Source organism: Triturus cristatus, chromosome 5_1 (genome assembly GCF_964204655.1).
Source record: "Triturus cristatus chromosome 5_1, aTriCri1.1, whole genome shotgun sequence".
Taxonomy (NCBI): domain Eukaryota; kingdom Metazoa; phylum Chordata; class Amphibia; order Caudata; family Salamandridae; genus Triturus; species Triturus cristatus.
The window spans coordinates 26,711,928-26,733,654 of record NC_140587.1 but is presented as its reverse complement, the minus strand read 5'-3'; the positions used below and the strand labels follow the sequence as shown (position 1 = coordinate 26,733,654).

The window sequence follows — 21,727 nt, the reverse complement described above, 5'->3', positions numbered from 1 at the left end:
CTCAAACAGTCAGTCAGTCAAAAAGCTTTATTTCAATAAGAATTATCATAAAAGCATATACAAAAAAGCATTGTAAAAGTAGAAGTTCATTAGGGAACAAGTTTTACAGCAGATCATGATAATAGCTTAGTGGCTGATTTAAAAAGACACATGCTAAAAATACAATTAAAATAAAGTTAAAAAATACAGTTAAAAAAGACATATATAAAAAAGACAATTTATTATATCATCTAGTGCAACTATTGAGTTTGTTTCTAATGATCCAGGACCAGCCCAGAAATTTAGCCACAGCACAGACTAGCACCAAACTTGTGTCAGAGCGAAGGATACGTAGGGCGACACGATAGTTCAAAATGCCCAGGAGACGGCAGGCAGGGGCTAGCCATCTTTTTCTCGGGTTACTATACGCTGGGCATTCAAACATAATGTGGGCTGTACTTGCTACTTTTTCAGAACATGTCGGGCAAGTGGCAGGGGTTTGGTAGGGAGGCTTCCATTTACTGGTAAATTCACGAGTAGGGAGGATCTCAAGTCTGAATTGAAAATACAGTGATCTGTCCCTAGGTTTTAGTATAAACTCAAGGGAGGGCTCAAAGTTAAATGTCTGCTTGAAGGTGTAAAAAGCTTCGGTTAATCTTCCAAGACTTGAGCTGCCAAGATCCTGGTTATCAATCCAGGCCCAGTATGCTTTTTTGAGATCCACCCTGCTCACAGGGGCTCCGTGCTCCCAAAGATCGTGTAGACCAAGCTGGATAAGAGATTTTTTAATATTACGAAGCCAGCTTATTTTTTGGGAGCCAGCTGTATTCATAATTTCTCTCAAGCCCTCAGTATATTTGGCTAGCTCAGGGGTGCGCCATAGGCGAGCCCAAAATAACAAAGGGCGCAGCCTAACAATATCTTTAAACGAACGCCTACCCAGGTCACTAAAGAAAGGTTTCAAAGGAGTACCCCTTGGCATTGAAACTAGTTCTCTTAAAAATTTGTTCTCGGACAGAGTAAGTTCTTCTGAGTTTTCGAAGCCCCAAAGTTCGGCTCCATATATGGCCGAACCTACTGCTTTGGCCTGGTAGATCATTAATGCGGGAGTGATTGGCTTGCTCCTCGAGGAGCGATGTTCTTTAGCAATTACCCCCGTGGCTCGTTTATGATTAAGCAGCATTTTGTGAATGTGGGGCTTCCAGCTCAGAGTGTCGGAGATCCTGATACCTAGATAGTCGAAAAATTTGACATATTCTAGGGGAACTCCATCAGACGAGATGGATACACTAGGTGATATGCGATGTTTAAAAGAGAGGAGCTTAGTTTTTGATGTGTTAATGACCAGACCTCTCATTGAGCAGAACAAATGAAATCTGTCTAAAAGCTTCTGTAACCCTGCTGGTGTCTTAGAAATCAGCAGGGTATCGTCCGCAAATAAAAGAGTGGGGACTTTTTCCCCCGCCAGAACAGAAGCGTCCGCCGGGACTTCTAGCAGGAATTTCACCACTCCATTCACAAAAAGGGAAAAAAGAGTGGGCGCTAGTACACAGCCCTGGCGGACTCCTCTGCTGACTGGGATCTTATCAGTTCTCTGAGCCTGGCTACCCCATCTCACCCTGGCAAAGTTCCCCTCATGGAGACGTACCAGGAGGTCGAGGATATAAGGCGGAAGACCCAAGTCGTGGAGGACAGACCATAGACGGTCACGAGGGACCAGGTCAAAGGCCGACTTCAGATCGATAAAGGCTAGATGGAGATTGCCCCTACCAATCAGAACAGTTTTCCAATATAACAGTAGAAGCCTAAAGACCTGGTCGATCGTGCTCGTGAATGGCCTGAACCCAGCTTGATAGTGTGATAGAATGTCGTTGTCGGAAACCCACAATAGAATTCGCTCCAGCAGGACCCTGCCAACCACCTTCTGGCTAACGTCAATAAGGCTTATTGGTCGGTAGTTAGCAGGGTCCTCCCTGGAGCCCTTCTTAAATATTGGTATAACCTCCGCCCCCCTCCATGACTCGGGGATGACTCAAACATATAACAAGAGGGGCTGATTCACAAAAGCATATATGTGTATATGACGCAGTATTAAAGAGTACGTTTTTGTACTTTTACATGGGTTTGTTTTTAGGTCCAAATCATCCAGCTCACTTTTAATGAAATTGGAAGTAGGGCACAATTCATTCTATTTTTAGTTTTTTTATACACATATAGAGTGAATATGTAATTTGTATCCCTGTCTTGAGTGGTTTGTGTCCAATGTAAAAGGGCATGTATAAAACAGTACCAGAAAAGTACTACTTTTCTTACTCTAACATGTCTTTGTAATTAAGCCCCATAGAGTCCACGTCTTTAATAATGCAATTTTTGAACAGGGAGTAACACTTTTGAAAATTAAGTAATAAGTCTGGCGTCTGTTATTGACAGAATCAAAGGTCCAGATTTACAAGCATGTCTCGCACTGCAGCAGGGCAACTAACTGGACTCATTGAGTTATATGGAGATATCAATAATGCACCATATTTACAAAGAGATAGAGCATTTCTGCTGCGTACTTCTTTGTGCACACCTTGTGCTGCCTGGAATCAATTAAGGCATTCTTGCAAGGGAAGGGTGCCTGCTTTACAGTAAGGAATATTCATCTGCACTAAGAAACAGCTTCCTGAGGAAGAGCAATCTTTAAAGGCATTGCCTTTTCTCTATGTGTAATGCGGAGTGCATCACACATAGCAAAAGGAAGTCACATTCCCAGGCTAACATATTGATGTAAATGTGAGAATGTGCCATATTGTATGGGTGAATGCATTCAAACACCAGCACTCCATCTACAGAACACCTCCATGCCACAAGATAACACAGGGCAGGGAAATGCATAGCTTACCAAATCCCACTTACAGCCTTGTGTTGCTTTGCATCACCTTGTTTGACTCAAGGGCAATGCAAGCCCTGTGTAAATCTCTCCCAAAGTGTTTAGAAACTGAGTCCTTGGATTTGCCCATGATGTCTGCTTTAAAAATATCTTGGACTAGAACAACAATCATAGTGATTCACATCTCCCTTTCCTGAACCTAAACCACAGCTTCAGGATGAAGATTTTTCTGGTAAATTTAGCTTTTCCACATCAAACTCCAACTTTAATTCAGCTTTGAAGCTGTTGTGTGATAGGATACGTAAAAAGTCATGATTTCATATATAGCATTGAACAAACCAATCATTGCATGCTTAAAGAATATAATGATTAAATAAAAAAAATGTTAAATTTGTGGTTTGTAGGTTATGGGCAATAGTCATAAAATGTAAAGTGATGAGAGCCTCTGAATAGGAGATATATTTAAACCACTACAATTTGCCTGGAACAGCTCATCTCACTTTTCTGCCAATTATTGTGGCACTGGTTTGCTCAGCATGTAACTGCAAAGTATTTGCCCAATGTTAGGAGTACTTTTCAGCCGATTTCTAAAGCAAACCATGATTACAATTATGTAATAGACTGTTGGTATGATTTGGAGGAGGACAGTAAATATAATTCCCCAGGAAATAGTCAATTTGCGGTGCTGCATATGGCTGTTATTCCGCTACTTTAAGTACTTCAGTGTTGTTGAGGAAATTATGCTAAAAGTAGTTGCATATTATTCACCTGATATAAGTGACGGATCTGCAACTGCGGGCCTGATTGTGAGTTTGGCTGTGCTGCACCGGATCCTCCCTGACGCATTACCACCTAACCTGTGCTCAGACCCCTTGCTAGATTTAGAATTCAACTTGTTTGTGGTGGGCTTTTCTTTTTAACATTTCCACGGTGTTGCCCTGAAAAAGGGCTGTGTAATGGCAACGGTCAAAGCAGTTCCAGCATGGCATGGACAGTGTGTCATGTCCCTGTATGTAAGGTGAGTGCGTGGTGTGTGGGTGGTTGGCGGTCTAGCTCTCCTTGTGAGTGCAGTACCGCAGGTCCCCTTTAGACCACTACCGGGTTACATCAGATAAATCCAACAATGCCCATACACCAGTGCTTCTGATACTGCACAAGATGCTTTCTGAACACTGCTGGTGGAACTACAAGCAACACCAGGCATTCGGGACCGAACCTTTGTTTTCTTGTCAGCGCCGGAGCGCTGTTGCATGCCGCGAGGAGCCAAGTGCGGGCGCACTTTCTCCTCCTCCTTCCTGATCCCGGTGAGCACTGGGTGCGTCACCGCGTGCCTCCTTTTGTGGACCTCGGGGAGTTCAGTGCGGGCGCACTTGCTCTTCCCCATTTCTTTACACGGTGAGCGCTGAGCGTGACACCATTTGTTTCCTTGGATTATTTCCTTTAATTTCCACTCGGCAAGTACCAGAGCGCATTGCCACCTTTCCTTTGCCACACCACGGAGAACACCGGAGCGTGTCACCGTTTTCCTTCCCCTTTTTTACCTGGCAAGCACCGGAGTGCATTGCTACCTTTTCTTTGCCCTCACCATGGTAGCGCAGTATCAGGCGCAGGGGCGCCTGATACTGTATCCATCATTGCACAGGAATTCCTTGTTTCTTCAGAATTGTGCTACGCTGCGCAGGAGCGCATTACTGGATTACCCCTTGGTTGTGGCGCTGGGGCGCCTAGTACAGTAACAGCTGTATTAAGGATTCCCTTGTTCACCTAGGATCGTGACATCCAGCGCAGGCGTGCTATCTTCACCTTTCACGTCCATTGCTGGTAGGTGCACCTACCAAAGAGTCCTGGGCTACACTCATACTTTTTCAGGGGACTACTGTTCTTCCTTCTGCCCTCTTCTTGATGACTGTATATGTATGGATGTTTGCTGATAGAGGCAGTAAGTAACCGATTGGTGGTTATATTCCGGGATACAGGTCAGAAAGATCAACGCCTTCTACAAGGGGTCCGTTGTCATCTCACCACACTTTTAGGCACGTTTACTAAGGATTCCTTCCCCCGGTCTTTACCACGCCCTGGTCTGGTACTATTTAACCCCTTCGCTGCCAGGCCTTTTCCCCCTCCTGTGCCAAGCCTTGTTTTGGCTATTTGTCATAGTGCGCGCTTAGGCCCCTGTAACTTTTTGACCACATTAGGTATCCACGCCAAATTTGCGTCCTTTTCTTCCAACATCATGGGGATTCTAAAGGTACTCAGGGTTTGTGGATTCCCCAGTAGGGGTCACAGAAATGAGCCAAAATACAGCAACATTTTGTTTTTTTTCGGAAAAATTGGAAAAACAGGCTGCAAATGAAAGCATCTGGGGTTTTCCCTGCAAATGTTGTCAAAAAAGGGTTTGTGGGGTTGAAATCACCATTTTCCCAGCTTTTCGGGGATACCAATCTTTTGTCACAAACGCAACATTTTTTACACAGTTCTGGCATTTTTCTGGGACATAGCCTATTTTTGCTATTTTTTGTGCTTTTGACCTCCTTCCAGTTAATGGCAGAAATGGGTACAAAAGCAATAATGGATCCTGGAAAGCTATACATTTTCGAGAAGAAGACAAAATTCTAAATTCAGCAAGGGGTCATTTGTTTAGATCCATTAAGGTTTTTTTATAGAAACAAACAGTTAAATATAGGATAAATTGAAAATCAGTTGAAAAAAACAGCCTTTTGTGTCAACATTTTCACCTGTAACTTCTTCTAATTATGACAGCTCTTTGAAAGCAATATACCGTTGCATCTGCTGGACATTACTGGTTGTGGGGATATATAGGACTTGTAGGTTCACCAAGAACCCGACGAGCCGAGAGCCAAAAACTGAGCAGCAACTTGCAATGGTTTTTTATTATGTACCGGGTATATAGTAATTATTCTGTAAAAATGTGTACATGGAAAAATCGGTATGAAAGACACCTATGTATTTCTGAAATGGGAACAAAATATAGAGTTTAGAAACAGTAGATATTTGCACATTTCTGAAATTGGGAATACTCATACTAGCATGAGGATTATCAGTCATTTTTTAGAATGACTTATTTTTTACACAATGTCTTTCATTTGGAAGGCAGAAATGCATCAAAAGTCAACAGATAATAACAGTTCCTTTACAATTCTGAATTACCCTAAGTCTCCCGATAACAATGGTACCTCACTTGTGTGTGTAGGCATAGTGCCCGCGACAGGAAACGGCGCAAAACGCAACGTGGTCACAACTCAATATCGCAGTGAAAATTTACCCTTTTTTGGCAAAGTGCCTAGCTTTAGTTTTTTAACCCTAGCTCTGCGGGCACCTTGGGAAACCTAGCAAACCTATACATTTTTGAAAACTAGACACCCAGGGAAATCCAAGATGGTGTGACTTGACTGCCTCCCACCAGGGTCTGTTACCCAGAATCCCTTGCAAACCTAAAAAATTGTCAAAAAAAACACATTTTCCCCACATTTCTGTCGTGGAAAGTTCCGGAATCTGCGTGGATCCACAAATTTCCATGCACCCCGCGTTCCCCAAAGTCTTACGAGAAAAACGGTACCTCACTTGTGTGGGTCGGCCTAGTGCCCGCGACAGGAAACGGCACAAAACGCGACGTGGTCACATCTCAATTTCACAGTGAAAAATGACCCTTTTTTGGCAAAATGACTAGCTGTAGTTTTTGATCCCTAGCTCTGCGGGCACCTTGGGAAACCTAGCAAACCTATACATTTTTTAAAACTAGACACCCAGGGGAAACCAAGATGGGGTGACTTGACTGCCTCCCACCAGGGTATAATACCCAGAATCCCTTGCAAACCTAAACATTTTTCAAAAAAACACATTTTCCCCACATTTCTGTCATGGAAAGTTCCGGAATCTGCGTGGATCAACAAATTTCCACCCACCCCGCGTTCCCCAAAGTCTTACGAGAAAAACTGTACCTCACTTGTGTGGGTTGGCCTAGTGCCCGCGACAGGAAATGGCGCAAAACCAGGTGGTTTTGTGATAGGCAATTTTGATGTCACCTCACTACGTTTTGGGCCCTTGCCTGCCGCGGGTACTTGGGCCTCCCACACAAGTGAGGCACCATTTTTACCGGGAGACCCAGGGGAACGCTGGAAGGTGGGAAATTTGAGCGAGCACGGTGATGCCACAACTTTCCCACACAAAAATGTGTGAAAAAAGTGAATTTTTCAGCTAAAATTGAGGTTTGCAGGGGATTCTGGGTAAGGAAACGTTGGGAGATCCACGCAAGCCATAGCTCCCTGGAAGCCCCCGGGTGTCTAGTTTTCCGAAATGTATGGGTTTGGTAGGTTTCCCTAGATGGCCGCCGAGCACCGGGCCAAAAACCCAGGTGACCCCCCTTGCAAAACCAGGTGGTTTTGAGATAGGCAATTTTGATGTCACCTCACTACGTTTTGGGCCCTTGCCTGTCACGGGTACTTGGGCCTCCCACACAAGTGAGGCACCATTTTTACCGGGAGACCAAGGAGAACGCTGGGAGGTGGGAAATTTGAGTGAGCCCAGTGATGCCACAACTTTCCCATACAAAAATGTGTGAAAAAAGTGATTTTTTCAGCTAAAATTGAGGTTTACAGGGGATTCTGGGTAAGGAAACGTTGGGGGATCCACGCAAGCCATACCTCCCTGGAAGCACCCAGGTGTCTAGTTTTCAGATATGTATGGGTTTGGTAGGTTTTCTAGATGGCCGCCGAGCACCGGGCCAAAAACCCAGGTGACCCCCCTTGCAAAACCAGGTGGTTTTGAGATAGGCAATTTTGATGTCACCTCACTACGTTTTGGGCCCTTGCCTGCCGCGGGTACTTGGGCCTCCCACACAAGTGAGGCACCATTTTTACTGGGAGTCCCAGGGGAACGCTGGGAGGTGGGAAATTTGAGTGAGCCCGGTGATGCCACAACTTTCCCACACAAAAATGTGTGAAAACAGTGATTTTTTCAGCTAAAATTGAGGTTTGCAGGGGATTCTGGGTAAGGAAACGTTGGGGGATCCATGCAAGTCATACCTCCCTGGAAGCCCCCGGGTGTCTAGTTTTCAGAAATGTATGGGTTTGGTAGGTTTCCCTAGATGGCCGCTGAGCACCGGGCCAAAAACCCCAGTGACCCCCCTTGCAAAACCAGGTGGTTTTGAGATAGGCAATTTTGATGTCGCATCACTACGTTTTGGGCCCTTGCCTGTCGCGGGTACTTGGGCCTCCCAAACAAGTGAGGCACTATTTTGTACCGGGAGAACCAGGGGAATGCTGGAAGGTGGGAAATTTGAGTGAGCCCGGTGATGACACAACTTCCCCACACAAAAATGTGTGAAAAAAAGTAATTTTTTCAGCTAAAATTGAGGTTTGCAGGGGATTCTGGGTAAGGAAACATTGGGGGATCCATGCAAGCCATACCTCCCTGGAAGCCCCCGGGTGTCTAGTTTTCATAAATGTATGGGTTTGGTAGGTTTCCCTAGATGGCCACCGAGCACCGGGCCAAAAACCCAGGTGACCCCCCTTGCAAAACCAGGTGGTTTTGAGATAGGCAATTTTGATGTCACCTCACTAAGTTTTGGGCCCTTGCCTGTCGTGGGTACTTGGGCCTCCCACACAAGTGAGGCACCATTTTTACCGGGAGACCCAGGGGAACGCTGGGAGGTGGGAAATTTCATTTAGCCCGGTGATGCCACAACTTTCCCACACAAAAATGTGTGAAAAAAGTGATTTTTTCAGCTAAAATTGAGGTTTGCAGGGGATTCTGGGTAAGGAAACATTGGGGGATCCATGCAAGCCATACCTCCCTGGAAGCCCCCGGGTGTCTAGTTTTCATAAATGTATGGGTTTGGTAGGTTTCCCTAGATGGCCACCGAGCACCGGGCCAAAAACCCAGGTGACCCCCCTTGCAAAACCAGGTGGTTTTGAGATAGGCAATTTTGATGTCACCTCACTAAGTTTTGGGCCCTTGCCTGTCGTGGGTACTTGGGCCTCCCACACAAGTGAGGCACCATTTTTACCGGGAGACCCAGGGGAACGCTGGGAGGTGGGAAATTTGATTTAGCCCGGTGATGCCACAACTTTCCCACACAAAAATGTGTGAAAAAAGTGATTTTTTCAGCTAAAATTGAGGTTTACAGGGGATTCTGGGTAAGGAAACGTTGGGGGATCCACGCAAGCCATACCTCCCTGGAAGCACCTGGGTGTCTAGTTTTCAGAAATGTATGGGTTTGGTAGGTTTTCTAGATGGCCGCCGAGCACCGGGCCAAAAACCCAGGTGACCCCCCTTGCAAAACCAGGTGGTTTTGAGATAGGCAATTTTGATGTCACCTCACTACGTTTTGGGCCATTGCCTGTCGCGGGTACTTGGGCCTCCCACACAAGTGAGGCACTATTTTTACCGGGAGACCCAGGGGAACGCTGGGAGGTGGGAAATTTGAGTGAGCCCGGTGATGCCACAACTTCCCCACACAAAAATGTGTGATAAAAGTGATTTTTTCAGCTAAAATTGAGTTTTGCAGTGGATTCTGGGGAAGGAGACTTTGGGGGATCCATGCAAGCCATACCTCACTGGAAGCCCCCGGGTGTCCAGTTTTCAGAAATGTATGGGTTTGGTAGGTTTCCCTAGATGGCCGCCAAGCACCGGGCCAAAAACCCAGGTGACCCCCCTTGCAAAACCAGGTGGTTTTGAGATAGGCAATTTTGATGTCACCTCACTACGTTTTGGGCCCTTGCCTGTCGCGGGTACAAGTGAGGCACCATTTTTACCGTGAGACCCAGGGGAACGCTGGGAGGTGGGAAATTTGAGATGGACTGCAGTATGGATTGTGGTGGACAGGCCTTCAAGGTTAACCCACAATTGACTGCACTAGGGTACACCTGCTTGTGCTAAGACATCAAGCCTTCTAAGGTCTAGTGGGGCCTTCTACGGTCTAGCATGGGAATGTGCTCCCTCAGTATAGTGGTGTGGTGGACTGGTCATGAATGCGGAACCCGGTTCCCCAGTTCCAAATTCCACAGCTCTGGCCATAGTGCCACATCCCCATTGAACACCATACTTGCCCACTGAAACTCGCACTGCCTTCAGCTGTAACCTAATTGTGCCCGCTATAAACACTTGGATGTGGCTCAATTCAAATTATGCACTTGATAAGAGTAATATGCTGCCTAAAAAAAAAAAAGAAAAAAGCAACCACTCATTGGGAATGCAAAGCATGTGAAAATGTAAGCAGAAACAACATGGTTACCTAAACGATCTCTCACTAACTATTCAGAAATCAGCGAGTGGTTTCACCTGAAAAGTTATGGACATGACTAGAGGGCCCTGAAGGGAACTGTTTCACTGTCCATTGCTTACATCCTTATAAAACGTAAGCAGTATGGTATAAAAAGACCACATCCATAAACACAGAGCCATGGAACACATTGTGTTTTCCAATCCACCCATCAACCAGGTATTGCAGTACCTCCAGGAATGGTACACTCTCCCAACCTGGAAACAACAATGCTCTTCAAAGAAAGACGAGAAAATGAAAGTAGCACTTCACTGGCAAACTCTGTAAAGTGATGCTGGTGTATTTGGATGTAAAAAAAAAACAATCTGGCCACTTTGCAACCCCTCTGTCTTGCTATTATTCTCATATAAGAAATTATATTTCTCTAATTGCTGCTGCACTTTGGATTTGAAAAAAAGAAGGGCATTTCTCGGCATTTTTGGATCCATTTCACAGGGAAGCAACTAGAAAGATGAGCGTTTTTCAAATTCGGATCCATTTCACAGGGAAGCAACAACAGGCACACAGGAACGAAGCCGAGCCCTGTGGCATGCCTGAGCATACCAAAGTGCCCCCACCCTAACCCAAACCCACCGATGCAAAAATCATGCTGCTGCACTTTGGATTTGAAAAATTACAAAGAAGGGCATTTCTCTGCATTTTTGGATCTGTTTCACAGGGAAGCAACTAGAAAGATGAGCGTTTTTCAAATTTGAAGCCATTTCACAGGGAAGCAACAACAGGCACACATGAACGAAGCCAAGCCTCGTGGCATGCCTGGGCATACCAAAGTGCCCCCACCCTAACCCAAACCCACCGATGCAAAAAAAAACCCTCCCCAGCGCTTCCCCCGTGGGTGGGTGCCATGACGAGCTGGACTCGTCAGGGGCACAGCGCGACTGTGTTCCATGACGAGTCCAGCTCTCGTCATGGGCACAGAAGGGGTTAAAGGAGGACAAGGGAGCAGGTGGGGAACGGTGGAGGTTGTTCGGGTCATCCCTGCGAGACTACTTTACTGGCAGACGGTAAGGCTTGTGGGGTCCGTGACAAAGTGAAGTCCCTGCTGTGCTGGAACAGGGGGTTCAGGGGGTTCAGGTACACAAGGGCACATGTTGTGCCCCCTGTATGCATATCCTGGCAAAGAGCGGCCCCTAGGTTTCCTGTCCACCACAGTTTTCATGGTGGGATCACCACAAAGAAAACAGTGTCGGAGAGGATACTAGCAATATGCTCGGGGGGCCTACAGAGGTCCTGCCTTTCATTTTGCGGCATATGGACCGGCATGCCATTGCCAGGGAACAGTGATTCCCTGTAAGTTGCAGCGACTGCCCACTGGTCTGACCGCCATACTTATGATAAATCGGGCAGACCACTGCCCCTTCAAATCTGGCGGTTTTATGGACCCCCAGACTCATAATCAGGCTGTCAGTCTGTATGAGTTTTTCCTATGGGTATTCAGACAAAAAATCAAAATTAAAAAAGCGGCCTACCAAAATATCGTGTCCTAAACTACCATCATAGGGAAATATTGTCGGCAAAAATATCATAGTCAAGAATATCGATTTAAAGTTAAGCAATATCGATTTTTAAAATAGCAAATTCATTTATATCATTTACAAAAATATAGTTGTTAATAATATCATTTGCTAATTATTATTATGTATTGGAGTATTTGTTTTAAATGTATATGATGTCATTTTTTCGTATAATTATTATTTCTGTTTGTTAATATATTTGTTAAATGTTTAGTAGTTAAAAAAATTTAATTACTGGTTGTGATTTTTAGTACCGTAGCAGGTTGTGACTTTTTATGGGTAAAGGGTGGGAAGTAATTATAATATATTAATAAGTCATTGTTAATTATTAATATTTAATTGCTAATTAATTACGTACATTTTCCAATTATGTTTTGAATTTACATGTGAGGTAAGGGTTGTGGGTTTATTGGGGTACAAGGTGGGAATCAAATTAATTCTAATTAATTAATAATTAGTTGTTAATCAATATTAATCATTTAATTGATAATTACTTATGTTACATGTGGAAATATATATATTTTTTATTTTTATTTAGGTGAGAGTAATAGGGTACAGGGCGGGTAGTAAATACATTCTAATAAAATCATATTTAGTTTTTAATGAATAATAATTATTTAATTATATTCATTGTGCAATGAAATTCTTCTTTATGGAGTACATTCTAAATTCAAGTAAGAAACTACTGACATAATGTTCTCCATCATACTATCTTTGTGGTACAGGAAAGTTTAGCCTTTAATAATTAGGATTTGATATCACCTCTATGGGGTTCTTTAAAGGTGTTATGAGTCTCAGATCAGAAATGTGATTGTTTCATGGTGACAACTAATGGTGTCTAAAGTTATCTGCCCTATTGAGATGGTATCACACAATAAACAGATTTGACAGTGACAGTGTGGGGCCTTGAAAAGAGAAGTACTTGTAGCAAATATCTGTATACAGCAGCTCTCTCTTGTGATAGTGAAGTTACATTCTTTAAAATATCTCCACAGTTAGTTTTATTAGAATTTGAAGACATATGCAAATTGGTATGTCATAATAAGAAGTCTTTAGGGTTGCAAACTGGTAGGTGCTAGCAAAGCTCTATCACATCCATAGGGCAGATAATGCGGAGACTAAAAAAAAACTGTTCCAAAGGTAACTTTTGGAATAACGAGGGCACATCCATGTACGTGAAGCTCTCATTGGTTTGATATTTTGAGGCTGCATGTCCATTAATGTTCCATCGGAAAAAACTGCTACACCTGTGATTTATTATTTCGCTTTATCTATCAATTTATAGCCATTTCTTTCATCTTGAGTGTGATTCCTTAAGTTATTTCAACTGTGGATATGAAGTGCATTGCTAAGGTATATTTTTTTTCAAAATGTATTGTAAGCAGTCAACACATCGTGTCCTCTAAAACCAAGGTACTGTTTATGAGTTTGGTGATGCTGTGGTGGGCCCCGTAGTCTGACCAACAGTAAGACTATGAGTAGAACTTGGCTTTTCTTTTCCCGTTCCCACAGTTGTGCCCTGAAATCTTGGCACCACAGTGGGAATAGCAAAAGCAGTTCCTGCATGGCATGGCAAATGTTGTACCCCCCTGCATTCATTACCATGGCGGTGAGAACACAGGGGCCTTTCCATTGTGGCAAAAGTTATATTATGCTCGGCAAGACCTCAGCAATCCTGCTAAGCATATTGCTTTCTCCCTCTGCAGTGCCACTGCCAGAGAACTGGCAGGTGCGGTGCAGCGGTAGCTGTCCCACCACCCGATTTGTAATTGGGTGGGAGGAAGACTGCTACTGCTGAAAACCGTGAGTCTGGCGGTTTATTACTACCTGACGTGTAATCAGACTTTGAAAGTCATTTAATGGTGGGCCTGTAAAGTAACGTCTTTCAAATTCTGGCAGCTCCACCAACCGCCATGTTGACTTTACAGCACTCCTGTTTCAAGTGGACAATCATGGCAGTACTCATACTATATATGACATGGTTTCACCCCTCTATAAGGAGCCAAGGTCAAGCTGAAACTCTTGCCCAATTTAGGGAGAGACATTCACTGTCAAATTGGTGGTGAATATTCTGCAATATAAAGACACACAGTTAGTACATCCATGCCTGTGGATTGTCTGCTGGAGAATGACTTGGAACTTACCACCTGGAAGGAGGTGGAGCTCCGGTCATACTTGGAGATGCTGGAGTTGCCTGAGTGGATGTGCCTGACCACACAGTCCATGGCAGCTCGAGAGAGTGGTCAGGAGGACTAGAGCCTAGAAGAATGGCCCACTGCTGAAACTCCCAGGGTCAGGGAAGAGGCTGACCCTAAGTGGAATGCTCCAGAACCTACAGGGGAGCATGTAAATGAAATGTGGAACCTGCCTGAGTCTTCCAATTAGCAACAGGAAGGGGGTCCTATCAGTGATGAGTTCTGCAAGACCCAGAAGGAGTGCAATACTTTTGTAGGTCTTCGACAATAGGCTGAGATTAAGGCAGCTGATGACGCCTCTGGCAATCACCTGATTCATTCAAAGGAATAATTCCTGTATAGTGAGCCTAAGGCCCCTGAGCCTGGTGCAACATGTTTGTGGCACCCCAGTGCTTCAGGGTCTTCTTACTAGGTCTGGCTCATAAGGTGCCGCTGGCACTTAATTTGGGGCAAGACATAACCTTTGACAGGCTTGTCACCCACTTTTATTGGCATCAGATGAGTTCTGTAGCTCTTGTCCTCTCTCCCCAGCAGCTCTGCTGTTCCGTTGCCGGGCAACAATCTCTCCCCCTCCTAGCGAGGTTCGCACCTGGTGCCTACTCCGCCGCCGATCCTCCTGCCTGCCTGACATCCAGCACCGCACTACAGCCCTCAGCCATCGCTTAATTTAATTATTGTTTTTCTCCATTCTCCTGCCTCATTTTATATTTAATTCTGCTAACTTGAAGCTTATCAGCTTACTTGCCTGTTTCCTGCCACCACTGCATCTGCGCCCCCCCCCCGGACAACCCCATCTCCTGCCTCCTAGCCTCTCATCCCACCCCCTCCCCTACTTAATGGCGGCTGCTGAGGGGGAGCGTGAGTAAGACCCTAACCTCTGGTCTGGGTCAAACTCTCTCCCCAGCAGCTCTGCTGTTTCGTCGCCACGCCATAGTCTCTCTGCCTCCTCCAAGTGAGGTTCACGCCTGGTGCCTGCTCTACTGCCTGCCTGACATCCTGCCCCACGCTACAGCCCTCAGCCATCACTTAATTTAATTATTATTTTCCTCCATTCTCCCACCTCTTTCTATATTTAAGTTAACTAACTTGAAGCCTATCAGCTACTTGCCCGTCTCCTGCTGCTGCCGCCCCTGTGGCCCCCTGCCCTGGCCAACCCCATCTCCCACCTCCCAGCTTCTTGTCCTGCCCCCCTCCCCTACCTAATAGCGGCTGCTGTGCAGTCGCGCAGCGGGCATGCCAAAGGTGCGCCTAAGGCAAGCCCATCTACGCCCGTCCACGACCCGACCGCGACCAGCGCCAGAGACCCTGCATATCGACCCACCCACTGCCCCACTGCTACAGCACAGCCGCCCTTGACGCACTCAACCCCGGAAGACTCAGAGACTGCCAACAAGCCATGTCGGACATGACCCACGGACAATTCTCCTGCCTCCACTGCCACCAGACGTTCACCAATACCTCGGCCTCCAACACCACAGAAACCTACACTGGCAAGATGCATCCTCCTCAACGTGCGCTCCATGCACAAACACGCTGTGGAGATCTGGAACCTGCTTGACTCTCTCAAGCCCGACATCGCCTTCTTCACGGAGACCTGGACCAAAGCCTACTCTGCCCCGACATCAACATTGTCATCCCGGACGGATACAAGATCCAGAGGAAGGACTGCCTCAACTAGCAGGTAGGCGGGCTCGCCATCGCCAACAAGAACACCCTCCGGCTCACCACCTCCAGTGAAACCTTCCTCTCCGTCGAACATCTGCACTTCCAGATCCAGTCCAGCCCCAACTCCACGCTCTGGGAAACACTTTTCTACAGACCCCCCAGCCCCTGTGCTCTCTTCACCTCCACCATCACCAGCCTCATCGCATCCCACGACATCTCCACAATGAACTGCATACTCATCGGAGACCTGAACTTTCACCTCGACAACACCAGCGACCCCAACTCCACCACCCTTCATGACAACCACACCAACATTGAACTCAAACAACTCATCTCCACACCGACCCACAGGGCAGGTCACTCCCTCGACCCCATTCTTACAGCAGGTAACAGCATTCACTTCAGCCTCACAACGCAACCCCCTTAGACCGATCACTACTGCGTATACTTCACTGTCAACAAACCCAGGGCACCCAAACCAACCCCATGCCCACCATGTAGGAACTGGTCACCGACGACCAACTCAACGCCGCCCTCACCCGAAACAACCACACTTTAGCATCCAAAGACAACATCACAGCCACAGAACTCCACTCTTGGATCTCCAACTGCACAGACGAGCTCGCCCTGCTACGCAACCCCGACAAACAGCACACCAGGAAAGCCGCCCTGGTTCACCACCGATCTCCAAAAAGCCAGATGCACCTGCAGATGCCTGGGGAAGGACTGGAGAAACACCAAGACACCTGAAAACCACACCACATACAAGGATATCATGACGGACTACCATAACTAAATCAGAACCACCAAGAGGACCTTCATCCACAACAAAATCATTTACAATTTCACCAACTCCAAGGAACTCTTCACTGTCATCCAGGAATTCACCAACCCTCGCAGCAAAGCCACAGACATCACCCCATCCCAAGACCCCTGCAACAAGATTGGAACCTACTTCCACCTCAATATCAAAAACCTCTACGAGAACTTCGTCGACCTTCCACATGACAACACAGCTGGCCCACCCCCCAAACGCACCAGCCATCCCACCATCTCCATCTGGACACCGATCACAGCTGAAGACACCACCTCAACCATGAAAGGCATCTACTCAGAGGCCCGACTGCCCCCTCCCCCCACACATCATCCACAGAGCCACCACCACCATCGCACCCAAACTACAATGCACCATCAACACCACCTTTGAAACAGGCACCTTCCCAGATGACTGGAAGCGTGCAGAAGTCAGACCCCTGCTCAAGAAGCCCACAGCTGACCCCACCATTCTCAAGAACTACCAGCCCATCTCGCTCCTCCCCTTCCCGGCCAAAGTTGCAGATAAAACAGTCAACAGTAAACTGACACGATTCATCAAAGACAATGCCATCCTCCACCCGTCCCAATCTGGATTCTGAAGCAACCACAGCACAGAGACCACCCTACTCGCTGCCACAGATGACATCTGCACCCTCTCGGACCCAGGCCACTCTACCGCCCTCATCCTACTCGACCTATCAGCAGCTTTCAACACCGTCTCCCACCGCACACTTATCGCCAGACTACATGAGGTGGCATACAATAAACATCCCTAGACTGGATCCGATCATTCCTCATAGGAAGAAGCCAAAGAATCAGACTGCTGCCCTTCCTCTCTGATCTCACAGAAATCACCTGCGGAGTCCCACAGGGATCATCCCTGAGCCTGACCCTCTTCAACATCAACATGGCCCCCCTCACCGCTATCGTCCGACAACATGGCCTCAACATCGTCTCCTATGCTGATGACACCCAGCTCATCCTCTCCCTGACCAAAGACCCCGCCACCGCATCAGGTCGCAGTCTGGATGACCAAAAGCTGCCTAAAGCTCAACGCCGAGAAAACTGAAGTCCTCGGAACCACCCCTTCAGCATGGGACAACACCTGGTGGCCGATCGCTCTCTGAAGCCCACCGAATCCCTCAAACTATGCCAAAAATGTTGGCATCATACTCGACTCATCCCTCACCATAAAACGACAGATCAAGGGCATCACCTTCAGCTGTTTCAACACTCTCCGCATCCTCTGCAAGACCTTCACATGTATCCCCCCGTAGTCAAGGAAGACAGTCACCCACGCACTCATCACCAGCAGACTGGACTATGGAAATGCACTATACGCCGGCATAAACAAGTCCCTACTCTGAAAACTCCAGATGATACAGAATATCGCAGCCCAACTCGTCCTTGGCATCCCCCGGCATGAACACATCAGCCAACACCTACGAAGGCTCCACTGGCTCCCCATGGAGAAAAGAGTCCCCTTCAAAATCCTCAACCACACCTACAAATGCCTACACAACACTGGACCCAAATACCTGAACAACAGAATCAACTTCCATGTACCCAAAAGAAACCTCCAATATTCCAACCTCACACTGGCCAAAATCTGCAGAGCCGGAGCAGGTGGAAGATACTTTTCTCACATTGTGACCAACACCTGGAATGAGCTCCCAGCAGACATCAGACTCGCCCCCTCCCTGAACACCGCAGGAAGGCCCTCAAGACCTCGCTTTCTGGTTAACGGGTCTGCTAACCCTCTCCCTCAGTGCCTTGAGACCCTCACGGGTGAGTAGCGCGCTTAATAACCCCTGATTGATTGATTGATTGATTGATTGATTGATTGATTGATTGATTGATTGATTGTCCTACCTGCCGAGTCAGTGGCAAGTCAGGGGGAAATTGCAAGCCCCCCCTGCAAACTTTCCCTGTCATTAGCACACACTTTGAACAAGTTGGCTTCAACAGTGTGGATCTGCTGGACCCCAAGACAGCCATGGGCAACAGATTTGTTCTGATCGTGGTGGACCATGCCACCTGGCATCTGGAAACTATCCCTCTGAGGACTATGACTGAGCCCTCCATGGCCAGGGCACTGATTAGGATCTTTACCTGTGTTGGTTTCCCAAGGAGGTGTTAACTGACTAGGGTACCAAATTCATGCTTGGTTACATGAAGGCCATGTGGACGGAGTGCAGGGTAACCTCTCTACTCCTTACCACCCAATGGTCCACCCAAACCCATGTGATGTAAGTGGGACATCCTACTGCCATTTTATTCACCTACAGGGAGTTAACACAGAAGGGGGTTGGCTTCTTTTTGAACTTCTACACGGGCACCCTGTAAGAGGACCTCTCGGTTTGGTGAAGAAAGGCTTGAAGCAAATTTCCAAGAAGCCACTCCTGGATGCAGTTTGTTACATGCTGGCATTTAGCAACAAAACAGCCCACTTCTTTAAACTCACACAGAAGAATCTGGAAGCTAGCCTGAAGGTCATGAAATGCTGGTATAACCAGAATTCCACTCTGGTTGAATTTAAATCTGCTCACAACGTGTGGGTGATGGAGTCTGTAAAGCCCCAGGCACTACCAGACCATTGGTCTGGGCCTTATGAGGTGAAGGAGTGCAATAGTGATTTCAGTTACTTGGCGGACCTCAAGACTGCCACAACCTCTTTAAGGGTACTTAATGTCAATTGCGATTTACAATGCTCTTGGTTACTGATAAAGGGATGGAAGAGGAAAGTAAACATCTCCTCAACCTCCTTTCTTCAAAGGAGCAGGATGGGTCAGTGGAGTGTATGAGCCTCTCCCCTACCTTGACCCTAGATCAGCAGCGATACAATCACAAGTTGCTGGGACAGTTCTCACGTCTGTTCCCACTCACCCCAGGAGTCACTACATGGTGCACCCATGATATTGATACTGGGAACAGCATGCCTGTGAAGAACACATTTCAAAGGTTTTCTGACAAAGCGAGAGCCAGCATCAAAGATGAGCTCCCTAAAATGCTGGGGTTATTGGGCCTTAACAGCCCTTGGTCCCGCCTAGGGTGTTGGTCCCCAAGGCTGCCCCACCAGGTGTCACAGCAAAACTCCAGTTCTGTGCATACTACTGTTCACCCTTCCTCAGAGATGATGTGCTTATAGATTGTCTTCGAGCTGCCAAGTTCCCCAGCACGTTTGACTGGCAGACTGCCTTGACTAAGAGGGCCAAAGAGAGGCCAACATTTTTAATACCAGTTCTGGGTCATGCCTTTTTGGGTTGAAGAATGCCCCAGCCACATTCCAGACGATGGTCCGCCATGTCCGGCTGGGTTGGAGAGATTTAGTTCCACCTACCTGATCTACACAAAATGTAGCGTATAGTGAAGCAGATCACATATAAAACAGATCTTGTTATTTATGTCATTATCTGCCCTTGTGGCAAGTGGTACACGGGTTCAACTCTTTTCCCTGTAAAAATGCACATCTTAGAAAACATGCAAGCAATAACCAGCAATAATCTGAGCTACAGTACTACTAAACAGTTCAGTGAAACTCATGAAGTTGATTTGAGAAAGGTTAAATACTTTGACATTGAATCAGTACCTAAGCACCCAAGAGAACAGAACAGTTATTATCCCTCCAAAGATTAGAATCCAGATTCATCCTGGAAGCCGGATGCATTGCACTGGCAGGGATGAACATGGATGAAGAATTATTTGTTCATCTGTAATAAGTATGAATACTAAATTTAGAAGTTAGCTTCCTGACCCCTGTTTGGAAATATGGTCTGTAGATTTGGGAAATTAGCAGATTTTTAGTTAAGTGATTGTGAATAGTTGTCTACTGTATTTTTGTAACACATTTTTCTTCTTTTTTTGTTGTGTATTATATTTGTTCAGCTCGACAGTGGTGCAATTGAGGAATGGACTTCCTGTTGAAATGAACTCAATTGTAAAATCGGAGGATACAAACGAATTTTAAGACCACTCTCAAGCAATGAAACAATGATTTATAAGCACTATACATAGAATGAACTGATTTGCGCTTATTGCCGAATAATTACCCAGTTGAATTAATTTGATCATTAAATATTGTTGCAGTGAAACGTTATCGAAGGTGGCTATAAGATTTAAGCCTGTGAAATATTTCAATACAACAGGTTCCAAACTGCAATTGTAATGCCATGCAAATTGATATGCACTTTATATGTTGATTTATACACTATATCTGGTAAATTTAGATAGTCCGTGAGCCTTGACAAAGCAGTTTTCCCATTTTTGACGTATTGACGTTCATGGATGTATTGGCAAATTTTAGCCTGTGACACATGAGATAAAGATAATACGCCTTCATAACTGTCACAAGTATAACAATGGAAACAAGATTTAATTAGTGGTGTAACTTGATGCAATTCAATGTGCATGTTATTATGTAGCCCGATCCATTTTATTATGTTTTACATCTGAACACATCTCATTTTCTGATAAAGTCTTTTTCACTTTTTTGTTAATGTGATGGCATATATAAATACATTGAACAACATTACAGGTGGTGTGACCAAGACCCTGGTGTTATCAAAGTGTGTCATACTTTAATTTCTGATTAATAAACATTGGCTAAAGTATTCCGGTTGGAGTGGCTAATTTTTCCTCAAATACATGTGAATTGGTGTCTACAAAATGCACTTCCACAAAACCATCGTCAGACATTTGTGATTTTTTTTTTACATGATTTCTTGACCTCTGACATTAAAGAGTGGACACAAAAACATTATTTACTAATGTTTCTAAAAAATAGAAGGCGGGCTATCTGAAGTTTTTTATGCCAAGGGAAATTACCATAAGATACTTAGGGGCTGATTATGATGGCGGAAGGACCACCACCGGCAGGCTGTCATTTGCGGTCCATCCAACATCAAAATGCAGTTTTTCATCGGCTATATTCCGATGGTGGGTGTAAGTGTGGCGGTCAGAAAGACTGATTACCATGGTACTGAAGGGCAGATGTAAGCCGACCGCTCATCGTAACGGCTGCTTGTCCCTGCATTGCAGCGGTGCCTGCGATGCGCCACGGTGGGGATTATGATATCCCTTTCCGTCTGTCATTTTGCAGAGGTCTACCCGCCATGAAACAGCTGGCTGGAGTAAAATTGGGGGACTGTAGCGGGCCCCTCTTTATCCCTGGGGCTGGGACATGTGCCCTGGGGGGCACCCATGGTGCGCCCCTACATATCACAGCACCATGCCTGCCACGTAGTGCAGGGATATGTAACCTGTCTTTCTTTTGTACTGTGGTAGGTGCTGCACATTTCTGTTACAGATTCTGTGAGTTGCTCGCCGAAAGGGCTGCTGTTGTACAAACATAACTAAAACACCTTAAAAATAGGAGTGATAAAAATAA

General features: G+C 46.0%; 1 protein-coding gene across 8 annotated transcripts in view; it reads left to right on the top strand.

Annotated features, from left to right (window-relative positions):
• Positions 1-20,945, top strand: part of LOC146829991 (uncharacterized) — a 328,887-nt gene extending 307,942 nt beyond the window's left edge. For all 8 annotated transcript variants that reach the window (XM_085604233.1, XM_085604235.1, XM_085604231.1 and 5 more), the window contains one exon: positions 20,227-20,945. The gene's annotated coding sequence lies outside the window, so the exon portion shown is untranslated. The remainder of the gene's footprint in view (positions 1-20,226) is intronic.
• Positions 20,946-21,727: the final 782 nt, after the last annotated feature.